This window comes from Pygocentrus nattereri, chromosome 26 (genome assembly GCF_015220715.1).
Source record: "Pygocentrus nattereri isolate fPygNat1 chromosome 26, fPygNat1.pri, whole genome shotgun sequence".
Taxonomy (NCBI): domain Eukaryota; kingdom Metazoa; phylum Chordata; class Actinopteri; order Characiformes; family Serrasalmidae; genus Pygocentrus; species Pygocentrus nattereri.
The window spans coordinates 27,600,399-27,614,868 of record NC_051236.1 but is presented as its reverse complement, the minus strand read 5'-3'; the positions used below and the strand labels follow the sequence as shown (position 1 = coordinate 27,614,868).

Here is a 14,470-nt window from a genome sequence, read left to right as displayed (position 1 = left end):
ACAGTGACTAAGCTTTAAGTACTTTTGGCAATAATTATGTTCACAATGTATTTCATTCATGTGGGAATGATCTACATACTTGAATCAAGTAAAGTCAGTGCATTACTTTTTCAGTATGTGTGACAGCCTAGAGGTTCACTTCGCAGCGTTATTGGCATGTGTTAGAGTGTTTTTGCTGGACTTGTAGTTGTGAATCAGGACAAGTGCATGAGGTTTACATGTGACACACACAAGCAAGCGCACAGTAGCAGGGCTACTAGAGAGGGTTTTACTGTAGAGATGACAGCATGTGCTGCTGCTACCGCTGCCGTACAGTGTTATGAACTGTGCTATGTGTTTATGAGGAAGAGAGAGAGAGAAAAGGAAAGGGAGTGATGAGGAGAAAGAGAGAGAACACATGTGGCGATGGAGAGTGCTCTGACAGCTCTAAGAGCTTTGATCTGACCGCTATCAGTCAGGATGCTTTAGATCAGTCACACGCACACACATGTTTGTTTTTATACAATGTGAGGACATGAATTTATACAAATATGTAATATTATATATCACTCTATATATATATATATATATATATATATATATATATATATATATATATATACACACACACACACATACATACACACCATAGGTATATGTTCCATAGGTATTGCATATATGTAGGCACCTATATGTAATAACATGTATATAAGCAATGTACACTTATGTAATAATAATATCCCATTGGACTATATAATGCATAGGTAAAATGTGTATATGCCTACATAAAAGTAAGTACTTATATGTAATACTAATATGTCCTGTGTATATAAGTAGCTATTTGTAATCTTAACACATTTCATAGGTTTTAGTAAGTGTCTATATGTAATATAATAATATAAAAATGCCCCATATACGCAATAAAAAGAATATGTTGCATATATAATATAGGTAATAGTCACATATCCTCTGTGTGTTATTTAAATGTAAGTATACATACATGAATTTTGTAAGCTTAGCCCTACACCTAACCATAACCACACATCACACAGACTCACCTCAGCTCTCTGAAACTCTGGTCATGTAAATAAGCATCACCTGTTGCAGCGCAGCTTCCCCCAAAATTCTGGCTCCCAAAAATACCCCAGTTTCCACCCTTTCCCTTTTGCCTTTTTCTCTCAGTGCTCTGCCCAGGTGCCACGGCAACAATGGGCAGGGTTAGACATCCGGTTTCCAGGGCGGCTCATCTAAGAGCAGACCGGTGAGGTCACTGTCCCAAAGCAGCAGACATGCCACTGCACTGCCCACCACTCAGTGACATGCCATTCAAACAACTGCCTGCTCACAGCCTCAACAGGCTATATATTATTTCTGTTCTGATCTTCACATAATGAAGTCGGTCTGATTTGAGTCTTGGCGAAAATGCAGGTTTTCAAGGTGTTCTTTGTGTATGTGAGTGAGATTGAGAGGCAGGCAAGCCTGCCTGAGAATGTGTTTGTTTTGTGCATGTGTGTATGTGTGAGAGCATTCTGAGAGAGCAAGAAGCACTCCGCTCAAATGTGGGCGAGGTTTTCTGCGTGTGTGCAGGGGGTGGGTGGGGAGTAAGCCAGAGGCATGCCTGCTCGCGTGTGTTTGTGTGTTCGAGTGTGTAACCCTAAGTGGCATCTCATATATCAGAGAGTGATGTAAATATTCATGTGAGTTGGAGACAGGATAAGACGTGCAGCAAATAGAGACGCAGATGTAAGACTAGATTAGCTGTGGGGTGATGGAGTCTATTTCACAAAGCAGAATTTCTCAGTTAACCGGATCACTTAAGCCCAAAATCTAAATGAGGTAAGCTAAAGGGCAATTCTGTTGACCGATCCTCATGCTTGGCTCAAGTTGTCCAGCTAAACTGAGAAATAGTGGGAAATTTGGGGGAAAAAAACCCACAGGAGGCATCCGTCCCACTACACGTTTGCATTTATGGCATTTATCCATTTATTATCCAGACAGACTTACAGAAGTGCTTTTGTTGTCTATCTGGAAACTTATACCCTGAAGTGCATTAGTAGATTTATTTCTTATATTGCTAGTACAAATAATCTAATAGTTCAAAGATGTACAATATAATAAACTAATTGTTATTATAATGGCCTCAACACAAGTGCATTATGTGCCTGAACAGCCCTGTTTGTAAAACTGCAGGGCAGAGTGGAAGCTTGTCAGTGTTTACACTGACCTCCTGTCAGTCATTTGGTAAGACCCGCCCCCACACCACATAACTCCACTTCCATCTCTGTTTGCTTGGCTCTGAAAACATGGCAGAAGCCGGTTAGCAACCACTGCGAGGGAAAAACACTCTGTGCTGCCAAAATACTTAATGTCAAGAAACATGTTAAAACAAGAATCAACACTGAAAGCACTTTTCAAGGATAGAATTATGACATGTAAGTTGGACACAGATGTTTCTCCTGAACAGCTATGTAAACACAATACTTATAAAGAGTTAAACTGTTTAAATGGCCAACCTTACATAATTAATCAGGTAGATAAAGGTAAAGTAATGCTTTGGATGAACCACCTTCACAGATATGTATGCAATATAAGTCAACTACACCAAAATCCTGTGCAGGAAACAAAGCTAAGTAGATGAGGCTGAAGTTGGTTTCTTTTTCAGACTTTCTGTTACACCATAAATGTTGCCATAGAGGTGATATTTACCTCATTACGAAGCTCATTACGGCTCATTACGAAGAAATGTGGGACATTCTTGACTGTTCTTGAGCAGCAAATTGGTATGAAACAAATGAGAAGTGCTAGTTTAATAACTTTGTAATGCCCTCAGACAAAAGAGACACAGGAGTTTGGTGTTCACTCTCACCAAATGCCACTGTTATATCAAGAAGTGTTGGGAGAGTATTTGGATAGCATGATTAGAGAAAAAATCTCTGAATAAGTGAAATGTAATGGTATGTCATCATAATTTACCAATAAGAATTTTTAAAAATAATCACTCAAAAGTGAAGTCATGACAGCGCTTGGTACTGCTGGCAAACTCTAAATGAGCTTGACATTAACCACTGTAACTCCTGCAGACGTGTGGTTCCTAAGACTAGAAAAAAGTTTCCACTGTTATTGTATTTCTATTTAACTAGTTTGCATATTTTTGACTGATGCACCTTTAAGGGAATACTTCAGCTTTTATTAACCTAATCTTTAATATTTGTCTGCTATAACAGTTTCATGTTACCATTACTGGTAACTGCATGACAGACATTATTATATGTTTTGTTATATTGGCTAACCAGAGTGCACTTATCTAAAATGAGCATGTGAAGTAAGTTGTCATGACATCAAATGTAATGGCATCTGTCATGATGAATGAGAATATGGCTGCTGGATTACTGAATACAGTCTGTCAAGACAACTTGGCATATAACATCCACCATGACATGTTTATAGCAGGGTTATGTCAATGTTACGTAGCATGTAGTAAAGTTTCACTCGGCCAGCTGCGTCAGGCTATGTTGTGGTCTCAGGCCTGGTCCCTGCAACAAACCACGTGAATCTGTAGCTTCACTGCTAATTCTGATAGCATGTGTGAGACAAATGAAATTCTAAACAACTTTTTGCGTTGTTTTGGCCAGGCTCAGAGAAGCGGTTATGTGCTTATCTGCACCTGCCTTTCTTTAAGGTTAGAAAGACATGTTAACATTTGTCTATATATTATTCACTTTTGGTTTTACAATATCGACCAATAAAATATTTGATTTACGTCAGTTGTTAAATATGGTTCTATGGAACTTTCTGGTGTAATTGCCTGTAATGTGTAGAAGAACATTTGTGTAATTTCCTTGAGCAGATGAACCTGATGAATGTGAGCTTGTTCATTGAATATTCAAAGAGAACTCTGGCATGTCTTCCAAGGTTGTAAGTGAATCATCTACTATTGACATCGTATCTTCTTGTATAATGTTGATTTTGCATTTAATACCTGAAGGTCACCAAACCTGCTTTTTTTTAGCCTGTGCATATGATGTTAATGCGTAAAGACATGCACAGATGCTCACGCACAACAATCTCTAAAGTTCACTCCGAATGGTGCAATAAAGAAGAAACATCCTGTGACTCAGATAACCACTCTGTACAATTGAAGCGAACAGAAAAGCATTTTAGAATACCCTGAGGAGGATGGGCTACAACAGCAGAATACCACCAGAATAGCATAATGCCCAGCATTGCTATAGTGTTCCTAAGAACATGTTCGGTGAGTGAATAATATGCTCTGAAGTACTCTCGCAAAATATGACCTGACACCTCTGACTTTTAAATAACATGTTCATGTGTTACTGTGTGACTTACAGCGGTGCTGTCTCACTTATGCTACATAGTAGCATACATAGTGCTGCTTTAATCATCCAAAATGGCTTTATTTGAATATATATATACATAACATATATATAAACACTGTACTGTGATATATATCTCAAAACCATCAATAATGTTAATTACACTGTGAGATTACCTCCCACTACTTAGGGTTGATTAGTATGGTGAGTGATTTTGACATTTCCTTGTTCATACTGTAAAGCGGAGTGAGGAGGCGGACGCATGTGCTGAGATAAGCGACTTTTATTGAAGGCAAATCCAGGGTCGTGGTCATAAGTCCAGGTTCATATAACCAACACAGAGAGATCAGACAGACATGACAAAATAAACACAGACTGAAGTACAAGACAGAGGCTGGAATAACAAAACATCCATCAAAACAACAAACATACATCAAACAAAGACCAGCGAAAACGAAGGGCAAACACAAGGTTTAAATACAACACTGGGAAGACGAGGGACAGGTGAAAACAATCAGGGGCAGAGTCACAAAACAAGGGGGCAGGACTGGGAATACCAAAACAAAGAAGCACATGGACCATCAAAAAGTAAAAAAAAGCACAGGGGGGAGTGGGATGAGCCAAATGTGACGTATCCCCCCACCTAGGTGCGCGGCTCCAAAGTGTGCCAAAAAAAACAACAAAACAGAACAAAACCAGACAACAAGGACAGGACCAAACAGGGACAGGAGCCGGGACATGAGGAACGGAGGACGGAACAGGCACAGGCACAGAAGCAGGAACAATGGGCACAGAAGCAGGAACAGGCACAGGAACGGGAGCGGAAGCCAAAGGCACAGACACAGAGACAGGAAAGGGAACAACAGGAACCATGGGCACAGGCACAGAAGCGGGGAACACAAGACACAGCACCAGACACAGGAACAGACAAAACACAAACAGATGGAGGATAAAACATGGAAAGACGACGAGGAGGCACAACACAAAACGACGCTGAACGAGAGATGACAGGAGGCGCAACAGGACGAGGGAAACAAGAACATAAGAAAGACCATGCAAACGACATGGGAACAGGAACCAAGATGGACACAGGCACAGAAACTAACACACAGACAGAATCCGGGACAGAGACAAAAGGAGAGACAGGAACGGGAACCACAACAGGAGCAGGAACGGGCACAGACACAACAGAAGGGAACAAGACAAAACCAGGAACAGAGAAGGGCAAAAACGAAGGAACAGAACAAACAGGGGACACAGAAACAGGAGAAACAGGAGGCCCACGGGGAACAGCAGACACAGGAGGAGCAAGAGACCCAGAGGGAACAGCAGACACAGGAGGAACAGGTGACCCATGGGGAGCAGACACAGGAGAAACTGGAGACCCATGGGGAACAGCAGACACAGGAGAAACAGGAGGCCCACGGGAAGCAGACACAGGCGAGGGCAGGACGGGCAGGAACAAAGGAGCTGCGACGTCCACGGAGGCAGGCGGGCCTGCAGCGATGTCCACAGATGCAGGTGGGCCTGCAGTGATGTCCTCAGTGACAGACAGGTCCGGAGGTGCAGTGCCTGTTGGCGGGTCGGAGGCGCGGGAGTGCCACGGGGTGCAGCCATGGGATCAGGCTTGCTGCGGGGTGCGGCCACGGGATCAGGCTTGCCGCGGGGTGCGGCCACAGGACCAGGAATGCCACGGGGTGCGGCCACAGGATCAGCCATGCCACAGGGGTGCAGCCACAGGATCAGGCATGCCACTGGGGTGCGGCAACGGGATCAGGCATGCTGCGGGGTGCGGCCATGGGTTCAGGAACTCAGGCTAGGGACAGCTGCACCAACCTGGAGGAACATACAGACACAGGACCCTCTTGGCTGCTCCCAAGGCTCACTCGAGCTATGGGAAGCTTGCAGTGCCACTTGAGAATGTGCCGGGTGCCATAGTAAGGGTTGTCTCTATGCTTCTTCTGTCTCACCTCGACTTGCGCTGCAGGTCACTCCTCCCTGCAGCGTTGCTCAAGACGGGCAGACCCAAGCCGCTACCTGAGCTCTCATCTTCCAAACCGAAGACAGGATGAGATGAGATACTCATGTCCCTTCAGCACCAAGAGATTTGCTCTCACTGGTTTGGCGGCATTGGGACGTGGGTAACTCGGGCTGCGTAGAAACAGCCGGAGTTTCAACGCATCAGCCACATCCCAGTAAGTTGCTTACTCGCTGCATCCTCTGTTGGCTGGTCTTTATGTAACACGGAGCGAGGACGCATGTGCTGAGATAAGCGACTTTTATTGAAGGCAAATCCAGGGTCGTGGTCATGACAGTCCAGGTTCACATAACCAACACGGAGAGATTGCGGGACAGATATGACCAAATAAAGGTGAAAACAATCAGGGGCGGAGTCACAAAACAAGGGGGCAGGACTAGGGATACCAAAACAAAGAAGCACATAGACTATCAAAGGGCAAACAAAAAGCACATGGGGGAATGGGAGGAGCCAAGCGTGACACATACTTTAAAATGTGCTTTATTTATTTATTTATATAGGCAATATTTTACACTTACATATAAACATAAAAATATTTAATTATTATTTATTTATCTATCTGGAAAAACAGAACGTTTAGGAGATCCTGGCCTACTATGTTAAAGTATCTGCATTTTATTAATTTACTGCATTTGTAACTGTTATGCTGTGTTCAGGTGGATCTGTAATGTTAAACTAGGTGGATTCAGTCCCAATTTCTATATTTATGAGTGTTTATTTATCAGCATTGGCAGATCTGTGGATGAAAAATATCATACATTGGCATTGGCCAACAGTCCTCCCCCAAAACGCTGTTCCTACACTGTCCCTTTAAGCTAGTGCAAATAGGCTAAAATAGTATCCCTCCCTCTTCGTTCTCTGTTTACTTACCAGTCTAGAAGAAATGTTGCAAGTTTAGCATCAAACTTCAGCCTTTGACTAACTGTTGCCTCTTGAGGCAAAAAGTGGTACTACAATAGCTGGTTTGCATCCTAACTATGGTAGATATCTCTGCAACACAAAACACAGATGTATTTGATATAACGCCCTAAATGTTACTTCTTCACATTCTATAATTTTAGTTAATTTTGGAATTTTTTAAACAAAAAAAATCTTAATTGCTCTTAGAGACAGGAGTCAGCACTGAAACATGGGTTCACAATACACAGAGATTACAGGAGAGTTTTTTCCTCTTTTTTTCTTCAGCAGTGCGCCAAGTGCAGACACACGGGGTAGCTGCAGGTCAATGGCAATCAGCCTTCAGAAGTCCCCAGTGCACTGATGTATGTGACAGGCACTTAAAATTGCACTCCCAATGCTCTTTAACTTGCCAGAGCTGTTCAAACTGAGTCAATTATGCTTGCACAGCGGCTGCACGCCAGCCAGCCACATGTTCATCTCTGCCATGAGAAAAAGCCGCTTTGAACAGGTGAGATTTCGGTAGACCCACAGGGACAAATTCACATGGGTAATTTCTTATTCCAGATTTCAGCATTCCAGACCTATGGGGCACGTCAGTGGAAAAGCTCTCGAACCAAACAATTCGAGGTGGTTCTTCAAGCTGTCTCATGGTATTACTGTAAGAGCTTCCCTAAAGCAAAAGCAAGAATCTAGAGCTGCCTGCTTTTCCCAAAGCCTCTAACACTCCTTCCCTCTCTCTCTCTCTATCTCTCTCTCTCTGCCTCTTTCTTGCCAAAAGAATTTGGAAACCTTTTACAGTACTGCCATGTGCTGCTGGCTCTGTGCTCCTAACCTTCAAGTTGCTCCTATCATATATTTAGTAGTAATATACTTCATATGTATTAAATGCAAGATAGTATTTATACAGTACTGAGAACACCCATCATCTATTTAATTTTCAGTCAAAACATGCATCAAGTGTATTATATTTGTAATATAATCAATTTGCATAAAGAAGGAGAAAGTTACAGAAAATAAAGTGACAAAAACAAGAGTTTCCAAAACTGGAGTTCAAAAAAATTATTAAAAGAAAATGGGACTCCTAACAAGCATGTAAGGCCTTGTAGACCATGTTTCGGTCCTTCCACTGTGAGAAGATAACTCAACGCTATGGGTGTGAAAGGATGTGTAGCTGTCAAGAAGCTGTTACTGAAAAAAGTAATCAACAAAAGAAAATCTGCATGTCAAAGAAGGTGCTGGTGTTCTCAGAACAATGGACTGGCCACCCAATCCAGATCTCAGCATCACTGAATGTGTGCAACCAACGATTACGACTGAACTTTTGAGGTGTGGAAAAATATTCCTGCAAATTTCTTTGAATAATTGAAAGCAAGTTTCCTGAAAATAATTGAAGCTGTAATAAAAGCAAAATGTAGACATAGTAAATATTGAAATATTTTATATTTATTAGCTGTCGATTTCTGTGTAATTATCTCCAAAATACTAGTTTTTTTCTGACACTGAAAAACAAATAACTTGTATTTAATGCTCTTTTTGACTAGACAATAAACAAATGTGAGATGTTCTCTAACTTTTGCACAGCACTGTATGTAGTAAGAGGTTTCTAAGCCTTATACTAAACTTAACCATCATCTCACCAGTGACCAAAAAATGTCCTGCCCACCTTGCTACAACAAAGGGTGGGGGTGGGAGATGCCAGCCCACACTGTCCATAAACTATAACCTCCATGCTATCCATAGCCAGGGAGCACATACTGCTGCTCTATTTTGTTTTGTTTTGGTTGAGTCCTGGGAGTTTTCACATGTTTCTGAGACCTTTCCTCACTCCCCCAAACCATTTCCCCTCCGCTTTCTCCTCCTCCACCTCCTCTTCAGCTTCAGATAACGAGTGGAGGGGTCTTCCCTCCGGACTCGTCCAGCTGCCGGCCTGCACAGAGCCGAGATCCCTTTAACAGAACACAGATGCATCTGCGAAGTGTCTCAGCGATGCCAAACAATGCAGGCCCTCGAATAACCGCTCTTACAAACGGCCAGGATGCAGAGCGGAGAGAATGAGGTCCAAGGCAAAAGAGGCGAAAGGCAGCGCTGAGCTTCAAAGCAGATGTGTATAAAGGGAGAGAGTGCAATTAAGAAAAAAGCAAAGCCCTGGGTGGATGAGGTCTGATTCATTCATGCGCCGGTGCATTCTGATACATTAGAGCAGCAGTTCTGTGGTCCTGTAGTACACCTGCTCTGATGTTTTTGTATAACTGTTTCTAAGGATTTTATATTTAATCCAAAGACTGTTAAGGATCCTTTTATATCTAAGAGTGTGCTGTTGAAAAACACTGCTTAGGAAGACTGAAATCAGTCTAAGTGGCAGCAGAAACAGAAAATAACCAGATATGGCAACCCACCATGCCGAGCCAAAACACGTGATTAAACTTTTTGCATGTTGAGCTGTGAAACGGAGGTTTATAAATGGTTTAAGTGCAGATTTCCTTTATTCCACAGTTGAGATGAGTCAAAACAAAGGAGGGGAAACTGACAGGCAGAAAAAGCTCCTGAGCCTGTGCTGCACACACACAACACACACATCTGCTAAAGCTCATCCTCGCCACTTCAACACTTAACATTTGCGCAACTATGGAGAAGGAATCTTAAACCTTGAGATATTTTTCTCTCTCAATGTGTTTTTTTTTGGCCCCACTGAAGTGGCCCAAATATTACTGTAAGAACGTGAAGGCATTTGTACTTCAGCTGCACAAAATTGACTTGCAGTGTATAAAATTACACATTAATAAACCCTTGATGTGGTTAAAGTCAGATCCGGTCATATTAAGCATGATTTATCATACAGACTTTTCCTGTGGGGCACATTTTCTTGACTTCACAGTGTTTTCTGAAGGGGGTGGGGGGTGGGGAGGGGGTCTTGTCCAGTTCCACTCACTAGATAGGTCTCACCCATAACATGATGCTGCCAAGCTTGCTTTTAGTTAAACCGACTTACATGCTAAAGTTACTTATTTGAACAGTTCAGCATGCTTGGAGAATACTAACCGGCAGTTCTGTTACATCAGCTTATAAATGGCCACGACTTGTGGCTAGCATTGTGTTAAGTAATGAGGGGAGAGGGAGGAAGAGAGGCAAATTATTCTCTCTTGCACCACCAACTATGAACTCACAGTCTCCCAGTGATACAGGCCTGAACACTTAGACAGTTTTGGCTGCGAGCAAGCTGTGAAAAAAAAAAGAAGAAAGTAGTGATGACTTGGCAAAAAAGAAGATACAGGAATCATAGCGCTTTTGAGGACAGTTTCCTTTATTGAACTCCACAACCCAGTGCTCCTGAACAGCTGGGATAGCGAGCAGGGCAACAATAACCACACACCTGAACAGGACAGTAGACAGACAAACACAAACTAGCCCTTAACCCAGCACATAACAGCCCAACAAGCACATAAATACAGTGCTTAAGCCACAACAACAACTGTTTACATGTTTTAAGTCTTACTTTGTATCCAGTATTCTCACAGGGGGCTCCACGCTCGTCCTTCCGCATGGTCATGCCTCCCACTCGTCCACAGTCTAACGAGCCAGCAGTGGGCCGCTACAATCACGTTTCATTTCCACCTGCCATCACCACAGTGGCAGTGGTATGATCGGGCCCAGCAGGTCTAAGCCTTCCCAAAATGACTACTCAATCCCAAAATGACTGCTTAATATTTATATTTTAAATGTTAAAATCTTGCGAAAAGATGAAATGAAATTACACGTTACATATATTTTATATTCAAAATACCATTTTGACAGCCACTTTTCAAAATCCCAGTCCTAGGCAATAGGTAAACCTGTGCTAAACCTAGGCAAACCAAGGCACATCTTCTCACACTGCTAGGAGAAGTTTGAGTTTGTTGAGACTTGCATAAGCAGTGATGCTGTCAGGACGTAAATATGGAGAGGAACTTTACAAGGATTTAAGGATTGGAAGCATATGCACACAGCTTGTTTTAGGAATGAAAGTAGCTGAGCAAACCACTTAGCGTTAGATAAACAATAGCAACAAAGAGCTTTTCAACTCTGAACGTTGGACTGTCACCAGCCTGCTTATTAACACAAAAGGCATAAATTGGCCGTATTGAAGACATGTAATTATTACTCATGTGTGTAAAACAAGAGACATGAGTTTAGATCTGTATCAGTTATGAGCTTAAGATTTTGTGTTCAGCTAGCAATCAGATGTGTTGGGAGCAGGGCAGTGGGCCTCCAGGACCAGGGTTAAGAAACCCTGGAACAGCATTTGCTTTGTAGTGAACTCTCTGCAGAATGATGATGAAACAGCACCACAACATGACTACTACATGGCTGATGCACTACATAATGCGCTATTTTTGTAATAGGGGGCACTTCGCAAACGCCTCAGATGCGGTTTTACGTTGTTACCCCTGCCCACAAGTGTGCAATCCAACATTCAGTCTCCCCACAGATATGTCCTGCTCATCCAAAACAGTAGACCTGGCACTGCTACTGCATCACGCCCACCTATCATTTGGGGGGAAATGCTCAGCTAACTCAGAACTCTGTGATACTGTGTTTCACTTGGAAGTACATGATGGTATGGAAGGAGCATGCTTTATGATTTCCGATTCATGTCGACTTTGAAATTGGCCTGCATTATTTTGGATGAAAAGTAATTATATTTGTTGGATGATGCGAAGGCCTTATTGCACTTAAGCATCCACGGAAACTTTCCTGGAACATCTATGATTGGTCAGGAAGCTCACAGCAAAAATGAGTCATTCGTTAGAGGTGATTAACTCATCTCCAGAGATGATTAATGAACGATGTATTTTGCAGCCCTAGTGTGTATAGAAGTGTATAATGATATAGCATGCTGTGCTTCATGTCCATAAAGTGGTATGTTATGCCAGACTTTTTGACTGTGTGCTTGTATTTGGAGCTGATTCTGAGGGCAAGCTCCAAAATTAATTTCCCTTCACTGAGCATCAGGTTATTTATCCAGGAACTGTGCACCTCTCTGTATATTATTGAGAGATAATGGCCGATATGAATAGGGGTGTGGAGGGTCATAGGCTGGTATTGTGGGGTAAGCTGGTGATGCTAAAGCTCATTACTTGTAGAAGGCGGTCAAAGACAGAGACACACAAAACACTATCTCACTTTTTTCCTCGAATCACGAGGAAGTACAAGGGGGAAAAAATGTGTGAAGCTCCCCTCTGACATGGAACATCCAATGTTTTCCTGAGCTGATCTTTGGGCACCTTCTTTTATTTGGGGGAGGATTTGTTTTGGCTTGACTTTTCCCCAGATGAAAGTTTATTTTAGTCTATAAATTACTCAGTTCCAAAGAAAACTAGCCCAGGAGAACCCAGGATATTTCCGGCAAAAGAATTCCCAAAAAATAACACAGGACTAGATGAGCGGAGTGGCACTATGTAAGACTGTGTGAGTGTGTAGGAGGGAGTGAGAGAAACTTGGGTATCGCTCAGAACAATATGTAGAATTTCCAAAAGAAAAAAAAAGTTTTATAGCTTTACAGTTACAATGCCCAGTGGAGCAGCTAAATTGATGACATCCCACTTTTGCATCCCAGCACTACTTTTCCTGTTTTCGAACAGGCTTTTTTCTTGTTCTAGATAGACAACCATGTTGAGCCAAGCCGTGTTTGCTTTCACTCACTCTCAGCCTGTGGTTATGTCCAATTACTCCATCCTATATTTAATAGGATACTTTGACACAGAGGAAAAATGGCTCATTCAACCTTTTCCAGATGCTACAAGAGATCAAACTGAATGCCAGTACGCATTACAGCACGGCTGAATAATCTCCAATTTAGAGCTCAGCAAGATTTGCTGTGCTAATTTAGCAGTGCTGTAGGCCTGCTCATTTAACCCCCCACCAATGCTACCTTACCTTCAGCTACAGTCTCTGCTGCATCCATTTCCATGGCAGACTTAGCAGGATGAACTTCATGACCAGGCAAAATGAGCTTCATGAGTCCATGAGCAAAATGCATCTTTCATTTTCTCTCTCTCTATCCTTCATGTACTCTCTCTCTCTTGTGACTTCCTCTGACTTTTTTGCTTCATCTCTTTGTTCCCTTTTCCCTCTCTTTCTCTTTCTCCCTCCATCTCTGTTTCTCTTTCTCTCTCTCTCTCCACTTCTATCTCCCCCATCTGTCTCTTTCTGCCTCTCTCCCTCTATCTCTCTACTTTCTGATCTATGCCTTCCTCTACAGTCTAATCTCCTCCCTCCATCCATCTTTCTCTCTCCCTGTGTCTCTCTCTCGTTTGCTCTCTCTCTCTTCATTCTCCCCCCACCTCTATTCTCTCTCCCTTTCTCCCCTCTCTTCTCTTCCTTGCATTCTCCCTTCATCTCTCACGCTCCTTCTCTCTTTCTGTCTCTATCACTCTCTCTTTCTGTGTCTTGCTTGCTCTCCTTTCTATTCTCCCTCCTCTTATCTTGCCCCTTTTCTCCGCTCTCTTTCTCTCCACTTGCATTCTTCTGCTTCTCCTTTTCTCTTTCACTCTCTCTCTCTCTCTCTTTCTCTTTCTCTTCTTTCTCTTTCTCTTTGTCTTTCTCCGTCTCTCCATCTCTCCTCTGGTTGACCCTGTGACCCTGCAGGCTTTTCTCTCTGTTTCTCTGTGTCTCAAGCTCATGCTGCAGTGCATTGATGCAGAAAGGGGAAGACTGCGGTCGGCCAATTAACCCAGCACCACGTCTGGCCAAACAAAACTTCCTCTGCTGTTTTTACAGCTCAAGCCTCCAAATTATGGTTTCCATACGAGCGGGAGGGGAGAGGAAGCACTAAATGTTGGCTATTGCGTTTGTCACTGCTTAAAGCTGCTGCCAGAGGCGGCCACAGGAACAACAAAGGTCAGGGTGGCAGCAAGAGGGCAGGAGAGATGGCATGAATGGGAGAGGAGAGTTGAGCTGTGTCTTAGTTTGACCTCCATGCATTATGTTCTTTTCCTTAATTTGCTCTTTTAGACTGGCACTGGATCTACAAGGCTAATGTAGCTAAGAGGTAGTGGAAGGATCTCAAAAACTGGAATAGTGCCTAAATCATCACACACGTGCTTCACGCATGCACTACATACTTCACCATCTAATCGCTGGGTTTTTGTAGGGGAGTATCATCTGAAGTCAGATACTGGCATTTTTTGCTAAACTGCCATGGCAAAGAACAATGTGGAACTTCATATCACTGAGTCACACC

The 14,470-nt window shown here is 42.7% G+C and overlaps 1 protein-coding gene across 2 annotated transcripts in view; it reads left to right on the top strand.

Moving 5' to 3' along the window:
• Nucleotides 1–14,470, top strand: part of sned1 (sushi, nidogen and EGF-like domains 1) — a 71,320-nt gene that overhangs the window by 714 nt on the left and 56,136 nt on the right. The window lies entirely within an intron of this gene.